Raw genomic sequence first — 17,763 nt, 5'->3', positions numbered from 1 at the left:
TCCATATGCAAGAGAAATAAATTGCAGGATGCTCTATTTCTCTGCGTATGATACGCATCCCCACTCTGAACAAAGTGGGGAATTAAAAAAATAAAAACATTTTAAAAATCACACTGCGCACGTCCGTGACGTCAGATTTCTGGGCATGCACACTGCCATACTTGGCCCATACACAGTCTCTGCCGGCAGAGTGTATGGGCTATAATATGTAAACCACCACCAGAGACCTGCGGCATTTTACGGAAAGGCCCTTGGGTATGAGCCCTTACACTGACTATTTGGAATTTGGATTGAGCCTATTTGGATTAAGTTTGCATTAGAAACACATATAGTAGATAAAAAAAAGATAATAAAGCACAGTTTAGCCCATATAGTAGGAAAGTCAGTAAATGCCACCATGTCCTCAAGTGCCCAATCTTATAAGCTCAAGACATCACCCCCAAATTTGGAGGCCCAGCAGCATCCCACCTTGTTTAGCTAATGCGATGGTTCTGACAACATCTGCAAGCCTTATGACTCGCGGCTGTTGAGGGGACCGCTCTGCACATGTGCCGCTGCAATCCAGGAGTGGTGCATAAGAGGAACGTCGAACAGGACTAATAGGATGGCCCCTGATTGTGGAACACTGCCTGGCCCTCAGATTTGGGGCCCGAGTCTTGAGCTTAGAAGGCTGGACGCTTGAGGATGCGCTGGTATTTCCTGACTTGCCGCCAGCCTACCATATGGACTGGAAGATGCTTTATTACCTTTTTCATCTACTATGTATGCTTCTTAGGCCTCATTCACATGAGCACTGTTTTTGTGCAGTACAGGCGCGTGAAAAAAATTTGTCTAAATAGAACCAATGGTTTCCTACAGAACCGCTCAGATGAATACATTTTACACGCACTTAATCCTCGCACCAATGAAAGATAGGACATGCGACTGCAAAGCTCGCACCAAAGGTCTATGGCGCGAGAAAAGATAGGACCTGACCTATCGTTGGAGCATGCTTTCCATAGACTCCTATGGGAGTTGGATTACACACACCACACACCTCCGATCCTGTGAATGGGCTAATTAAAATAGCTGGAATTCACCCATTCACACGATCTTTAACCCTTTCCAATCCACTGTCTGACGTCTGAAGACATTATGATTTAAGGCTGTACAGCTCCGATGTTGGAAGACATTCGTCAAGGTTCTCTTACTGTATATTGCCAGCCAATCTGCCTTCGTAACCTATCTAACGTGTCACCTCATGCAGTACTGGCTTTAGCCAGCATATAGCGCCGTTGTATAACGGCAGAAAAAGTAAGCCCCCTAGGAAAACCAGGATACAAATTGGATTGGAAAGGGTTAAGGAAGTATATCTGTGATCATGTGAACGAGGCCTAATGCAAACTTATTCCAAATAGGCTCTTGATGAGATAATCAGCTTATAGACTAGAGAAATGCATCAAGCCAGAGTTTATTAGTTTGACCCCGGGCATTATATAGTCAGTTTGAGGCTTCATTTACATGAGCACATAAACGGCAAGATTTTTACAGCCGATCGATATATGCGACCATCTGAGGCATTGGTTTCCAATGCATTCATTCACATGGGCAAATATAAAAAGCTAAAAAGTTAAAGATTCAGCTGCCCTGATGGTTCGGATCCATCAGGGCAGCTGAAAATACTCACCCGGCTTCCCCGATGTCTGCCGCGATGAATGGGTCCTCCGGGACCCGACGCGGCTCTTCTGTGCATGCGTGCCAGACGAATGACGTCACGCGCATGCGCAGAAGAGCGGTCCCCGGACCCGTGATCGCCGCTATCCGGTGGATAGCGGCGATGGATAGCGGCGATCGTGAAAAAGTTTTAAAAAAAGTAAAAATAAAGTTCATTTCACCTCCTCTCATGGATCGGATCCATGAGGGGAGGTGAAAATACTCACCCCCGGTCCTCGGCGGTGGTCCCCTTCTGGAGTCCCCTTCTGCGCATGCGCGCCCGATGACTGACATCGGGCGCGTGCACAGAGGGGCTCAGGACCCGGGAAATTTAAAATCCCTCTGCTCCTGGCTGCCATGTGTAGCCAGGAGCAGAGATGATCACTGTTATCCAATAGATAGCAGTGATCATTTAAATTTTTAAAAAGGGTAAAAAAGTAATTTAAAAAAGTGTAAAGAAGTAAAAAAAAGTTTAAAAAGAAAAAAAAAAGTTTAAAAAGTAAAAAAAAAAGTTTAAAACGCTTACATTTCATCTCCCCTTACGGATCATATCCGTGAGGGAGGATGAAATTACGTACCTAAGGCCCCCGGATTTATCCGCGGACCTTACCACAGCTTCTGCGCACGCGACAGACGCATGCCAAAAAGCGACAGACGCATGCGCAAAAGCCGTGGATTGCCAGGATAACTTAAAATCTCCCTGCTCTTGGCTACAAAACTTAGCCAAGAGCCTGGAGATTTCACGGGGGGGGGGGGAGGGCGCGGTGAGCAGTTCCTGATCACGTTTTCGCTGTTATCCAATGGATAATGGCGATCACGTAAAAGTTTTTTTTTTAAAGTTCGTTTCATCTCCCCTCACCGATGCGATCGGTGAGAGGAGATGAAACTTTTTACCGGAGGCCTCCGTATTTGCACCCCGACGCGATCCTCATCCGTGAACTTACCCGGATTCTGCACATGCGACCGCCGGCAAATTACCGGACACATGCGCAGGAGTCGGGGAGCCCAGGAAATTTAAAATCTCCTTGCTCTCGGCGCGTTGGTCGCCGAGAGCCTGGAGCAGTGACGGGTGGCCTCGTTGAGCGGTCCCCGGTCACGTGATAAAAAGGTAGCGATCTACCTTAGGTCGGTCTCACATGATCGGATAGGAATTACGGATTCCGCATGCGTCTGATCCACGGTATTACGCAGATCAATCGCATTGGATTACACATTTCCGCTCACATTAGTGGGTCGGAACTGTGTAATCCACTTGCAGAAAAGAGAACGCAGCAGGTTCTATTTTACTGCGGCTATCTGCAATATAGAGCCTATTGTGCTCCATGGTCATGGATATACCCGCTGCCCATACGCAACTACGTTGTATACGGGCTGCGGGTACCCGTGTCATCGCTAAGCGACGGTGCGGGAAATACAAACCAAAAAAAATTTCGACTGCAAATGACTGCCTGTGTGAGTACGCAGTTATGCACAGTACATTACGCGCCCGTACACAAGGTCACAGCCGGGCTCACAGATGGGATCCGCTGCGGGCCTCCGCAAGCGGATTCCACGTACGGCTGCGTGAGCCCGGCGTTATTCAGACCGCTACCAGTAATACGTATTTTACAAGAAGCCCCGGGAACGTTCGCCTTTCTGCAGTTCAAGGAGCACCTTGTTGAGCGTTTTCTGTGTGAGACCGCCGCACCTCAGCAAGCTTACGGAGACTCACAGAGCGCCACTTTTTACACCCCATACCCGCCACTGAGGTCAAGAAATGACCCCCAAAAAGCATGAGAGGAGGGGGGATACCCGGTTTTATTGCCCCATGGGCCCATTCCAACCGGCCTCCGTAATTATCCCTGTCTTCGGAAATACAACACAGTTCACATTATTACTTTTATCTAAGATTTGCGAACGATTTGCGAATGAAAAGGGCGCGGAGTGTGTGTGGGCGGGGGGAAAATTTTTTAGGGAGTCAATTTTTATTTCATACGAATAAGCAATGGGGCCTGGAATTTATTCAGTTGTGCCCTGAAATCCAACGGGTGTTCCCTCCTTTGTAGGCCTTGCCATGGGTCCTGTAAGTAAATTAGGGCCACAATGGGTATGTTTCTGAACACGGGACAAACGGGGGTATCCATTTGGGGGTGAATGTCTTCATTCCTATGTACCCTGTACAAAAAAACTGCTTTTAAATTTAAAAAATTGCCAAAAAAATTGAAAATCGTAACATTTTCCTCCTGCTTTGCTTAGATTCATTCAAATACTGTCGGGTCAAAATATGCAGTGCACCCCTAGATGAATTCGTTAAGGGGTCTAGTTTTCAAAATGGGGTCATTTGAGGGGGTTCTTTATAGTTTTGGCCGCTCAATGGCTCTATAAGTGGGCAATGGGGCCTGGAATTTATTCAGTTGTACCCTGAAATCCAACGGGTATTCCTTTCATTGTAGCCCTAGCCATGTGTCCTGTAAGTCTATTAGGGCCCCAATGGGTATGTTTCTGAACACGGGACAAACAGGGGTATTGATTTTGGGGTGAAAGTCTTCATTTATACATGTGCTGTACAAAAAAACCCTGTTTTTAAATTGACACAATAGCCCAAAAAATGAAAATCTTATTTTTTCTTACTGCTTTGCTTAGATCTATTCAAAAATTGTAGGGTTAAAATACACAGTACACCCCTAGATAAATTCATTAAGGGGTCTAGTTTTCAAAATGGGGTCATTTGTGGGGGTTTTCTATGGTTTTGGACGCTCAAGATCTCTACAAGTGGGCAATGGGGCCTAAAAGGACTTCAAGCAAAATCTATGTTCTGAAAGCCACCGATTACTCCTTTCATTTTGGGCCCGGTTGTGCATGCAGACATAAGATTAGGGCCACAATGGGTATGTCTCTGAACACGGGACAAACAGGGGTATCCATTTTGGGGTGCAAGTCTTCCTTCATATGTGTGCTGTACAAAAAAAGCTGTTTTTAAAACGACAGATCTGCCAAAAAAAACGAAAATCCTAATTTTTTCCTTTTGCTTGGCTTGAATTCATTCAAAAACTGTGGGGTCAAAATACACAGTACACTCCTAGATACATTTCCTTAAGGGGTCTAGTTTTCAAAATGGGGTAATTTGTGGGGGGAGTTTTATGGTTTTGGGCGCTCAAGAACTCTACATGTGTGCTATGGGGCCTAAAAGGACTTCAGGCAAAATTTCTGTTTTGAAAGCCACTGACTACTCCTTTCATTTTGGGCCCCGTTGTGGACTCAAATATAACATTAGGGCCATAATGGGTATATTTCTGAACACGGGAGAAACAGGGGTATCCATTTTGGGGTGTAAATCCTCATTTTCATGTAAACTATAGGAAAAAATATGTCTTTAAAATGACAGATTTGCAAAAATATGACATTTTACTTTTTCTCCTCTAAATTGAATTAATTCCTGAAAAAAAACTGTGGGGTCAAAATACTCATGACACCCCTCAGTGAATACACTAAGGGGTGTAGTTTTTAAAATGGGGTCATTTGTGGGGGTATCTATTATTCTGACACTCATGAGCCTTTCCAATCTTGGCTTGGTGTAGGAAAACAAAGTGTTCCTCAAAATGCTAAAAAGTAATGTTAAATTTGTACGTCTCCTAAATGGTTAAAAAAAACGAAAGTTTTTCCAATGTGCGCCCAAAATAAAGTAAACGGGTGGAAATATATATCTTAGCAAAAATTTCTATATTATGTTTGCACATATTTAAGATATTGCAGTTGGAAATGTGAAAAAATGATGATTTTTTCAAAATGTTCCCAATTTTGGCGCTTTTAATAAATAAACACAAATTCTATCGGTATGTTTTTTCCGCCTAAATGAAGTACAACATGTGGCGAAAAAACAATGTCAGAATCGCTTGGATATGCAAAACCTTTCTGGTGTTTTTCCATGTTAAAGTGACACATGTCAGATTTGCAAAATGTGGCCTGATCATTAAGGCGCAAACAGGCTTGGTCACTAAGGGGTTAAAGTGCTTATGGCCATCAATATTCCATTACCTCCCAGGCCATCTGTCTTTCCCATGGTGTAAATTAGTTGGGGTTTGCTCAAAGAGGGCAGCTTGGCTCGGTATACAACGTGGTTGCAACTTTTCCCTAACACAGTCTGTTTTCCTATTCTTTTCTAGAGTGCAGTGATAATATAGTGCAGTGTTGTGGGCCCTGAGTTAAATACTTTCCACTGCAATTTATAGCCTCAACAGCATGTCACTAGCTGCTTGATGGAGGTCCTACATTCCCTATTGGCAAGTTTAATTTTGCTTGATGCCTGCGTTTACCTGTCATTTTTAAATGCGTTTTAGCGAATATGGAATGGTCTTCGAATTGTGGGAAAGAGCCTTTCTGTATACCCCCACGAAAAGCTATTAGTCATGTGTAATTTTTTTTTTTATTATTATTAAAAAAAGGTGAAAAAAACGCTATTAGGCTCGTTTTTCCCACGCACTATGCGCAATATACATTGATTGCCCAAGTGCATGCTAGGCGATTTTAAAGTGTGTTTAAACAGATTTCCTCGCCTGGTGAACCCTTGTGTGCTCGCGAAAGACGGTAATGTTTATGTGACCAGGGCTATCCTAGAGTTTGCCCAGAAAAATGTGCACTTGCCTCACCCGAAAAACAGAGCTGCACCCAGCTTCAGCCAGAATGTTTCACTTTTTTTTTATTCGCCAAATGCTACTTTATTCCCCATGCATTAGTGTCACAAACACTCTTAGACATTCCGCCAGGGTTTTAGCCCAGGTGCATGGAAGCTAAGGCAGGGTTGTGGGAGAGGCCTTCGTGCGTCTGACTTCATGACTGCAGTCCCATCCCAGTGCAGTATCGCGTGAACACTATTCGTCACGAGGGTCCAAACAGGATGCAGCAGCCATCTTTGTCCCAGAACAGAAAAAGGGAAAATCAGCCGAAGAGTCTCCCCAACTTGGATGGCAGGAGACACAAATGCTGGTCGAGATAATGGACCAGCGGGATGACGGGAGACATGGGTCCTATCTCCACCCGAACGTACATAAGAGGAGCATCCTGAGGCAGGTCAGCCAAACCCATGAGCGGAAATACGGGACCATCCGTTAATGCGACCAGCTCCCAAAAAGGGTGGAGCGCCATCCAAAGATTCTGGGCAGCTCAGAAGAATAAGGAGAGAGATTAGGCTTCGGGAGAGAGGTAGGCTGCTTGCTGAGCGGGAAAAGAGAACCGCATGTCAGGGTGGAGGTGTGCCGCTTGTGGGGGTTGGCCGTTAATGTGGGCTTGCCTGTCGGAGGAGCAAGTGTTTGAAAGGCACTGTTCTGCGCATGCTTGCACTCAGCGCGGATTTGGGCGAACATTTTGAGGCGAGTCTGTGATTGTTTTAAACTACTATACAAACGTTCACCTGGTCCTGAGAAGTTCCTGCCTGCAAAAATTGGAGCCCCCATAGCCACCTTTGCAAGGTGCCCACAACTGACCTGCAGGAAGGCAGCTGACGTAAATGTAAAATCTTAAAGATAGATTAAGTGACCGGACTATGGCGTGTGAAGTGCATGGGGGGGGGGGGCAATGTATGGGGCCCTAGCAGGATTTGTTGAGAGTAAAAGGTTTTCTCTATGAGTGTCATATGGTGCTTTTGAAGGCAGAATGTGACTTTTTTTCCCCTCCCACAGCGTTGGAGCCAATCCACCCTGAAGCGAGGTTGGTTTGGTTTTTTGGTCGTCCAAGGGTTCACTACACATGTGATAGCACAGCCAGTGTCAGCAAATTTCTTTGCACCAAGATTAGCAGCTACCTCATAAACACATAACTGTACTTTCATTTGATAACTCCACTATCTGCATCTACTGTGGCAGCCCAGAAAGCCGTAATGAAGGTCCAAGTCTGTGCTCAGCTAGGGGTCCCAACAAACACATAGTGCCTGGTTCATGTGGGGGAGGGAAGTGGATGTGCAGCGCATGGCCTTTAAAAAATGTGGTGTAGGCCTGGGTGGGTGTAACACTTGTCCTAGTGCCTTAGTTTAAACAGAACAAATTCAAGACTCCATTCGTATGGGGCAGCTTGTTTGCAAGGGTAATGGGTCCCAAACACCCGTAAAACTTCATTTGTTCGCATTTTAGTCCCTTTTGTTAAAAAACAGGGCACCAAACGCAAATGTCTCCAAATGCTTTTGTTGTGGGATATAGTTAAGCTAATGCATTGCCTCATTGGAAAGGAGTCAAATTTGCAAAGGCAAACAAAGAGAACCCAAAAGCCTGCAAGACCTTGCAAGAACCTGTCCTTGCAGCTGCTCCTGGCTAGTTCATTTGAGGAGAGGTATGCTGCTTAGGGGGCTGAGCCAAGGTGGATTAATTTAGTTCTGGAGGTAAAGAGGCCCAACACTACAAAACCGTCAGGGTTTGTTAAGAAAGGTGGCGTCTATCTTGTTGGATAGCAACAGTAGCCTGGCCAAAGCTGCCCAGGCTACCTTTCTCGACACTCAGACCCTGGTTTGTCAGAAAAAAAAATATTCAGAACAGCAGGACATTGCTAGGAGGACACAACAATGCAGAAATATTTTAGGCCTTCAAGGCCCAAACACTAAGCCGCCTAAATTGTTTCAGATATGGCTTATGGCAATATTGGGGAAACTGGCCAAGGGAGGAGAGAAATACAAGGTCATGGTTACTAATTTGGCCCCCGTAAAGTCCTAAGTCTTCATGGGTGTGTAGCCCACAATGTGGCACTCCTCGGCTGCCAAGTTAGAGTAAGCTCGCAACCCACGACAAGGGGCCTGGTAGTTTTTCGAGTCCCTAACTTAATCATGTGCCAATAGGTACCCATCTTAAAAAAAGGAAAAAGGCACAGCCGGCTTAAAAAAAAAAATCCTCTTTGGAGAGAACAGCTCATCTGCTTCCCTGCACATAGTCTAACTGCCAGGGAACATGTACGTGTGGGCTCGGGAAAAAAAAATCATCCACAACTTTACCCGGGAGCCACCTGCTGACGAGAATTCCAAATGCAACACTCAACATAATGCTAGGCATGTGTGAGACAGTAATTAAAAACACGCCTCCCGGTGTCCATGTTCCTGCGAGCAAGCTGGCCGGCCGAAAGCTGCAGACTCATTCTAGAAGCACTGAAGATGCAAGCTTCCGTAGCACTTCCATAGGCCCCAATATCAACCAGGCAGAAACAATAGGACCACATAAAAAAATTGCCTGTAGTTGAAATATCGGGACCCTGAGTGCAGCGGCTTTCCATCCAGCGCCCTAATGCAGTTGGGAAACTGCTCAGACTCCCGGAAGCTCGCCGCAACACCAGCCATTCTTGCCGCAACAGTGGGGCCATCACTTGCGGCACCAGGCACTGCCAAATAAACACGTTTCAGCCACAATTAAGGAAATAGTGGAGATCAGATGACTGAACTGGAAGTGAAGGGAGACATATGAGCTCCCTGTGGCCAGGAAACTGTGTAAAGATGGGAAAAGTGACAACATTTACTACCAACGCACAATATTTTAAAGTACTATCAACACCAGTCAACCCTGTAAACACATCCTGCATTGCCATAATTGCACTGCAACACTGAGGGTGTTCACACTATCTTGAAAGGCAAACAAAACTGGGGGCTTGCATGGGCTTACAAGGCGCCCCCATAAACAAGATTGCACACATTAGGTGTGCAGATAAATTAGTGTGAGTACAATGGGGTCCACAAACAAGACAATTAGCAAGTAGAGGTATGCAAGCATTTAGTATAAATGCTCACCATAAATGGAACCATAGTGCTGACCAGCAGCCTTTCTGGGGGCGAGACACAATCCCACATGTTTGTGTCTCTGCGGGAAAGAGCAGGGCGTAACTCTGCCAATAGTGGGTCAAACTGCTAAACACTCAAGCGTCAAAATTAAAAAAAAACTGATCTAGGTGCTGCCTTAAGCCTTCATATAGGTGGGCAAAATGGCCCAGGCTCTGGTGTTCTTGAAGAAGGGTGTGCACCAAAATCGGCATCCTCTCTTACTCCTCTTCCTCTCCCTATTGCTTCCAGGGGCTGAATAGCAGGGAGGTTAGCAGCCATCTCCTGCCTTTGCTGGCAAGCCAAGCAGAAACGACAGTGCAGAAGCCAGGCCCTAACACGATCCTCCTGCCCAGAAGCCATGTTTTACACACTGAAACACACGCTCACCAAAAGCATCAAAAAAATACCAGAGAGAGCGAGGCAACACATGTAGCAGCCCACTGTAGGTGGGGGCAGCACTTAACTCTTAGTTTGCTTACATATCTCCGTGCAAAAACGCTAGTTAGCTCTGCCCGTGATCGCAGGAAAAGGGTGATTATACCTACCCGATAATCGGGTTTCCAGGAGTCTCCACGACAGCACCACCTGAGATCGCCTTCCTCCTGATAGGACAGGAACACACCGAGAGGTTAAAATCTCCCCCCCCCCCCCCGTCCCCCCTTCCTCAGTGTATTATAACGAAACTGCCAGGGTAGGAGCTAACTTAAATTTTTTAACCTGTCTGGTATATGTAAAAATTTATTTATATATATTTTTTTTTTCATACCTATAACTTTTTTTTTTCCGGGAAGGAATGTACGGGTGCTGTCGTGGAGACTCCTGGAAACCCGATTATCGGGTAGGTATAATCACCCGTTTCCCAGGTCGTCTCCACGATAGCACCACCTGAGACGTACCAACTAAAGCTATTTTTAGGGTGGGATTGCCGCCGAGAGGACTTTACGACCGAAGGTCATGTCCTCATCAAGTTGCACTTTTTCCCTATAATGTCTGACAAAAGTGTGTGGTTTTTTCCACACTGCTGCCTTGCATATTTGCTCCACAGATGCCGAGCTATGCTCAGCCCATGAAGTCGCTACTGCCCTCGTGGAGTGGGCTTTAAGAGCCACGGGGGCCTCTTTCCCCAGGGTCCTATATGATTCGCTAATGGCCAGGCGGATCCACCGGGCTATAGAGCTTTTAGCTGCTTTTTTCCCCTTGTTAGGGCCTGAGAATTGGATGAACAGGTTGTCGTCCTGCTTCCATGGACCTGTGGCATCGATATACTTCAGGACCGCTCTCCTGACGTCTAAGCAATTTAGGGCTCTCTCTCGTTTTTTGGGTTATTAAAGAATGAGGGGATTACTATGTTCTGAGCCCTATGGAATGGAGACACTACTTTAGGCAAGAAGGTCGGGTCCGTTTTGAAGACTAATTTGGTGTCAGTTATTTTGAGGAGCGGGTGGCGGATGGATAGGGCTTGTAGCTCGCTAGCCCGTCTAGCTGAGGAAATGGCCACTAGGAAAATTGTTTTAATTGTGAGCATTCTTATTGAGAGCCCCTCAATTGGTTCGAAGGGTTCTGCTGACATAGCCCCCAAGACCAAATTTAGGTTCCAGTCTGGACATATATTAGTAGGTCTGGGTCCCAACCTATCTGCCGCCGTCAGGAATCTACTGATCCACCTATCTCCCGCTAGCTTAGTGTCGAATAGGGCGCTAAGGGCTGCCGTCTGGAGCCTTAGGGTACTCGGGGAGAGGCCCATGTCCAGTCCCTCCTGCAGGAAGTCCAGGATTAAGGGGATGTCAGCACCGCTGCTCGAGGAGTCCTTCCCCTGTCTCCAAGAGATAAACCTCTTCCAGATCTTTTGGTAGATGCGGTTGGTTGTCTCTTTTCTACTTGTCAATAGTGTCCTGACTACCTTGTCTGAGAATCCTCTGCCTCTTAGTATGGATTCTTCAGTATCCAGGCTGTCAAGTGGAGTCTGCTTATATCGGGATGGTTCAGAGGCCCCTGTGTTAGAAGACTCGCGTGAGCAGGAAGGGTGACAGACTCCTGGATGCTCAGGTTCTTTAGAAGGCTGAACCAGCTCCTCCTTGGCCAAAAGGGAGCCACTAGGATCAGGATGCATGCCTGTGACCTGAAGTGCTGCAGTACCCTTGGGATTAGTGGAATTGGGGGAAAAGCGTACACCAGTTCTCCTCCCCAATCCTGGCTTAGCGCGTCCACTGCTGTTGGCCGGTCCTCCGGTCTGAGGGAGAAGTTCTCTACTTTGGCGTTTTGTCTGGATGCGAACAGGTCCAGTTGTGGGAGACCCCACCTGTCCGTCATGATCCGGAATGCCTCCTGGGATAGAGACCATTCCCCTGGGTCTATACGCCTTCGGCTGAGGAAGTCTGCTCTCTGATTCAGGGATCCCTTCAAGTGTACTGCTGATAATGAGCGAATGCGGCCTTCCACCCAGCGAAAGATTCTTTGTGAGATGCTTTGTAGAGCTGGCGACCTCGTGCCCCCCTGATGCCGAATATGAGGGACTGCCGTGATATTGTCTGATAGCACTCTTATGTGCTGGTTTTTTACCGCGTCCCCCAGGTGCTGGAGGGCCTTCCAGATCGCCTGCAACTCTCTGTAATTCGAGGACTGGTGTTTCATCCCCTGCGGCCATGGACCCTGTAGGAGCTTGTCTCCTACGTGCGCCCCCCCATCCCCAGGAGCTTGCGTCGGTCGTGACCTGCATGGCCGGATTCTGCATCCAGTGGACCCCCCTTCGCAGATTGCCTGGGGAAGTCCACCAGCGTAAGGATACCTTCACTGAGTTCCTTATCTGCATTCTCCTTTCTAGCGAGGATTGCTTGCCGTCCCATGCCAAGAGAACTGCTGCTTGCAGAGGTCTGGTATGCGCCTGAGCCCATGCTACCCCTGGGATGCATGATGTTAGGCTTCGCAGGAGGGACATAGCCTCCCGGATTGAGCATGACCGTCTTTGAAGGAAGGATTCTACCATCTGTCGGATCTTCTGCGCTTTTAACTCGGGGAGGAAAGAGTATTGAGCTTCTGAATCGAGTGTTATGCCTAAAAACTCCTCCTCCCTGCTGGGGTCTAGGCTAGACTTCTCCCAATTTATTGTCCATCCTAAAAATTATAGTAGGTTGAGCACCGTTGCCAGGTTTTCTGCTAGGAGTTCTCTGGACTCGGCTATAATTAAGATGTCGTCCAGATAGGGGACTATGAGAATCGACCTCTGCCTCAGGTAGGCTGCGACCTCCGCCATGATTTTCGTGAAAATGCGGAGCGCCGAGGAGATTCCGAAGGGCAGGCATCTGAATTGGAGATGTCTTGTCCTCTTGCCCATCTCTAGCGCGAACCTTAGGTATTTTCGTGAGTCCTTGTGGATTGGTACATGAAAATAGGCATCCTTCAAGTCGATCGATGCCATGTAGGCTCCCTCGGGGATCAACCTCACTGCTGAAGTGATTGATTCCATCCTGAACTTTCGATATTTGACAAAGATGTTCAGGGGTTTTAGATTTATTATCATGCGTGAGCCTCCGCCAGGTTTTTCTATTAGGAAGAGTCTGGAGTAATGCCCCCAGGTCTCTTCTCTCTGTGGCACAAAGGACACTGCTTTTAGACGTTGTAGGTCCCGAACCGCCTGCTGGAGCGGGTGCAGTTGTTGCGCTGGACCTCTGGTAGTGACATATCTTCTCCTGGGGAGGGACACCAGTTTGATTCGGTATCCCTGCTGCAGGATCTCCAGGATCCATGGGCTCCTGCACACTGAGGCCCATTGATCCGCGAAGCTCTGCAGCCTCGCCCCCACTGGGATGGCGTCAGGGCTTCTGCTTGGCTGGATCCCCCTGGTGAGGGTTGAAGAGGAAGTTCCTCCCTCTGCCCCCCTTGGGGTAACTCCAGTGGCCCGTCTTGCCCTTGCCTCTATATGGTTCCGGCTGCTGTGCTGGGGCCCGGATGAAGGTCTTCCCTTTATACTGTTCTCTTCCGGGAATCCTTTCCTCTTATCTGATGCCTTTTCTAGGATCTTGTACAGATCCGGACCAAAGAGGAACTGGCCATGAAAAGGGAGCGAGCATATTTTATTTTTTGATGCCAGGTCGCCTGACCATGACTTCAGCCACAAGACTCTTCTGGCAGAGTTGGTTAGGGCCGTTGTTTTCGCCGAGAGTTTCACCGACTCCGCCGCTGAGTCCGCCAAAAACTTGGTGGCCATTTTCAGTATAGGGAGGGAATCTATAATTTGTTCCCTCGGTGTTTTGTTTGAGATATGCAGCTCCAGCTGTTCTAGCCATACCCACAGGGTTCTAGCAACACACGTGGCTGCGACCCCTGGTCTGAGCGTACTGGAGGCTGCCTCCCAGGAGCTTCTTAATAGGCCCTCCGCCTTCCGATCCATTGGATCTCTCAGTTGTGTGGCGTCTTCAAAGAGCAAGGTTGTCCTTTTAGCCACCTTAGCCACTGGGACGTCCACTCTGGGTATTTCTTCCCAACTCGAGCATACCCCCTCCTCAAATGGGTAGCGTCTCTTAACGCCCCTAGAGAAGGATCCCGTGTCGGGTTTCTTCCACTCTTTGTGTATCAGTTTGGATATATTGTTGTGGACCGGGAAGGTATGCTTCCGCCTCTCCCCAATCCCCCAAAGACCTCGTCTTGTATGGTGCGGGGTTCCTTGGGTTCTTCCATCTTTAGCGTGGCTCTAACGGATTTGATAAGTTCCGTTAGGTCTTCGCTGTGGAAGAGGTACTTTTTTATAATGACCTCACATGCGAAGCCGGTAGTCTTGCGCCACATTCTGCGCATTTTTTCGCCTTGGATCTGGGAGGGGCATCCTTTTTATCCCCCTGGTAGATAAACAAAAAAAATTGCATGTAAGGATGCAACATTTACAAATAACATACACGAATATGCATGCCTTGTTTTGCCCCACTGGCTACTTACGGTTCCTGCTGCGGCTGAACATTCTGCAACCTCTGGTGCTGGAGCATTCATGTCTTATTACTGGTGCCTGCAGACACTCTTGGGGCAGTAAGCCATATACTCACCGAGGGGCTTTTAGTTGCTCGGCGCCCTCTTCTCTCAGGCTCCTTTTAATTTTTTTAAAATTTGGCTCCTTTAATTTTAAGCCCCGCCCCCTCCGAGCGCCGCCTGAGCCTGCCGCGATGACGTCCTTGCGCTAATCACATAACGTGGCGCCCCGCCCCCCTCCGTGCTCGTTAAGGGGAAGCAGGAAGCGCCACGCTCGGTCCTAAGCCGGCGTCTGAGGAGAGCTGGAGCCCCGCTTTGAACCCCCCAATGGGCCCGCGCGGGAGGAAACTGGCCCGGGGGAACCACCCCATGTGGCGTCCCGGGAGTCGTTCTGCAGGAAGGGAGGGCAGGCTGGACCACTGCCCTCCGATCAGCCGGTAAGACCTTCAGGCTGGCGTCTCCATCAGCCCCTCTCAGTGATCCTGCCTCCTGGCAGGACAGGAAACCACTGAGGAAGGGGGGACGGGGGACGGGGAGATTTTAACCTCTTGGTGTGTTCCTGTCCTAGCAGGAGGAAGGCGATCTCAGGTGGTGCTGTCGTGGAGACGACCTGGGAAAATGTCCTTTCATGCGAATATATGGCGTGGATGAGTGAACGTAAAACCGCATACACTTGTGTGAAAGATTCCTGAGACTGGAAATTTAAAGAGGTTAGAATGTTTTCAGGATATCAGCTGCTAATTATTAGAATTAGTGGGATACTCTCTAGCAAGTCCATTAAGGTCAGCAGTATTGAGAAGGGTCCGCCCGACCGACAATTCGCCAACTTCCCAATGTCGTAGAAACATGAAATTTGGCACGAGCATTGATTATGTCATAAATAGGAAAAGCTAATGGGTCCCAACTCGATTATTCAATTCTAAGCGCAAAAGAATTAGTCCAAATTTTACGTACGGAATCTAATTCTCTCACTTCCTGATGCCATTTTATATAAAGGAAACGTCGCATGGTTACCTCCACGTGGTGTTTCCTGAGTAACGCAAAGAACCATGCAAAATGGTGAACACATTTTTTTCCTCTGTATCTCTAAAGTAACCACGACTTTATAAGATTTTCCATGTGAACACCAGATAAACACCAGTAAACTATATTGGATTTTTTTTCTCCTTGACAGTTCAATTCACTGAATTTAGTCATCTACTCCTTTCTAGGAAGAAAGCTTATGCTCAGGGAAAGCCGTTTAGAGCCATTCAGACGAGCGCTGTCCGCACGCATAGGACGCGCTTCTATAAGAACCAATGGGTTCCTATAGAAGTGTTCACATGAATGTTAGACTCGCTAAATTTGCGCATCCAAGGTAGGAGATGCGAGTGCAAACTCGCATGTCAGCTCCATGGTGCGCGCAGATAGGACCTGTCCTATTTTTGCTGCATGCTTTTCACACACTCTTATGGGAGCTGGAAAGCACGCAGTCTGCATCTCAGATCGTGTAAATGGGCTACTTTAGCTGGAGTTACCCCGTTCACACGATCTTTAAAGCTTTGCACACAGCTATACTTCATGTGGACAGCTCTTGTGTGAAAGAGCCCTTAGTCATACCCCCGGTGTTTATTTTGTATTTATATCTTCTCAGGTACTTTATTTTTAACTAATATTACAGGCTATGTTTTAGACATCTTTCAGTGATTGGCTTTTAAGTTAGTGGGAATTCTACTGCTGGTTAGTGATAATGAACTCTATTCTAGAGCATAACTCTAAATGGTGTTAATGGCATAGTAATGTACAGACAATAGTTGTGTTTTTTTTTTTTAATTCTATCAGAAAATAAAACCATAACAAAAATCAAATCTGTATCAGTACCTGTTATTAATTTGCAAAATACAGGCAATACATTCCCTTTAAAGCAACCTTCCGGACAAGAAGCAAAAATGAAAACCTGATGCACATTATACATTAGTATCTATCATTAGTCCAACGACCCTTTTACAGGGGCCGACAGTTGTGTAAATGACTGTACGAGTGCTGACATCACCGCTAAGGTAGTCAGCGCTCCTGCAGAGCATTGAGACTGAAAGACCTTGCTGGGTCCTCGCTCAGCACTTCACCTTCTATGTGAACATTTAAACAAATTTTGAGTAATAATTGTTACATGTAAATGGCCCTCCAGACACTGAACTTGCTTTGATTAACCAGTGCGGTCCACATGAGCAGTGCTGTAGTATCTTAGACTGCCAATGCATACCAGGTATTCAGAAAGGCGGTTCGGCCATCTTTGTTTCTACAGGCCCAGAGGATCGCTTTAAGTCATTATATCACCAGTGTGAAAATACACATGCCAGTAAAGTTGAACTGCATTTCACTTGGTCTCAGTTATTTTGCAGACAGCGCTCAGAAAACGATGCAGTTGAGTGCATGTCTGCGAGGCCCCATTGAAACCAATGGGAGCGATATACAGCGATTACCGTGGTGTTCAAAATGCCGGGGGAATCACGGTAAAAAAAAAAACGAATGTGTGAGAGTGACCCAAGTAGATGAGGTTCTCAAAATCCACACGTAAAGAGATATTTCCGCAAAGAAATAAGAACATGCAGCAGATTTTCAAGATGTAATGAATGCTCCTTGTATGGAAAATCCTCCTTGTGTGGATTTTCACTATGGATTTCACAGTTTCCAATGTAGTAGGATGAGATTGTCAGGGAAACAAAGGCAAAATCCACAAAAATCTGTGTGCATGTTATATGCGGATTTTGACCCGCATTTGTTGTTGATCCCCAGCCAAAATCCATGGCAGAAACTATCTGCTACATCTGAACCCAACTTTACTGTCTTGTATGTAGAAAACGCAATTCCTGCACAGATGGTGACCAATTCCGATTAGGCTTGGCATAGATTACAGAGTCGTGCTTGTTATCAAACCAGCAAAACTAAGTTTGACAATGGTAAGCAGATAGCAAAAATGTTTTTTTCCCCTTTTTCTTAGATACCGCTTAGATGAATAACTGAAAAAGACAAAATCATCTCTGGAATATTCATCATTGCACTAGGAGCATGGAAAACATAGAAACGAGGAGTGTAGTACTATACAGTAACAGCTGTCAGCTGTCTCCTTCCCACTCCTGGCTGGCTGTACTTCGCCTCTTCCCTGACATCACTACTATTAGCACTCCCACTGACAAATGTGCCCACTGGACCCGTGGGGAGTAATGCTCTGAAGGGTCCATGTGTTGAGTACATTTACACAGGTCTAAATGCTCTGAGGGTTGATTTGCCTTAAGAAGGGGTATAATTGTTTTCACTTAAATGCATGTCTTTTGGGCTGACAATCATTCCTGCACCAGGGTTTAATTAAACAT

The sequence above is a fragment of the Eleutherodactylus coqui genome, chromosome 5 (assembly GCF_035609145.1).
Source record: "Eleutherodactylus coqui strain aEleCoq1 chromosome 5, aEleCoq1.hap1, whole genome shotgun sequence".
In the NCBI taxonomy this organism is placed as follows: Eukaryota; Metazoa; Chordata; class Amphibia; order Anura; family Eleutherodactylidae; genus Eleutherodactylus; species Eleutherodactylus coqui.
Note: the sequence above shows the minus strand (reverse complement) of the source record.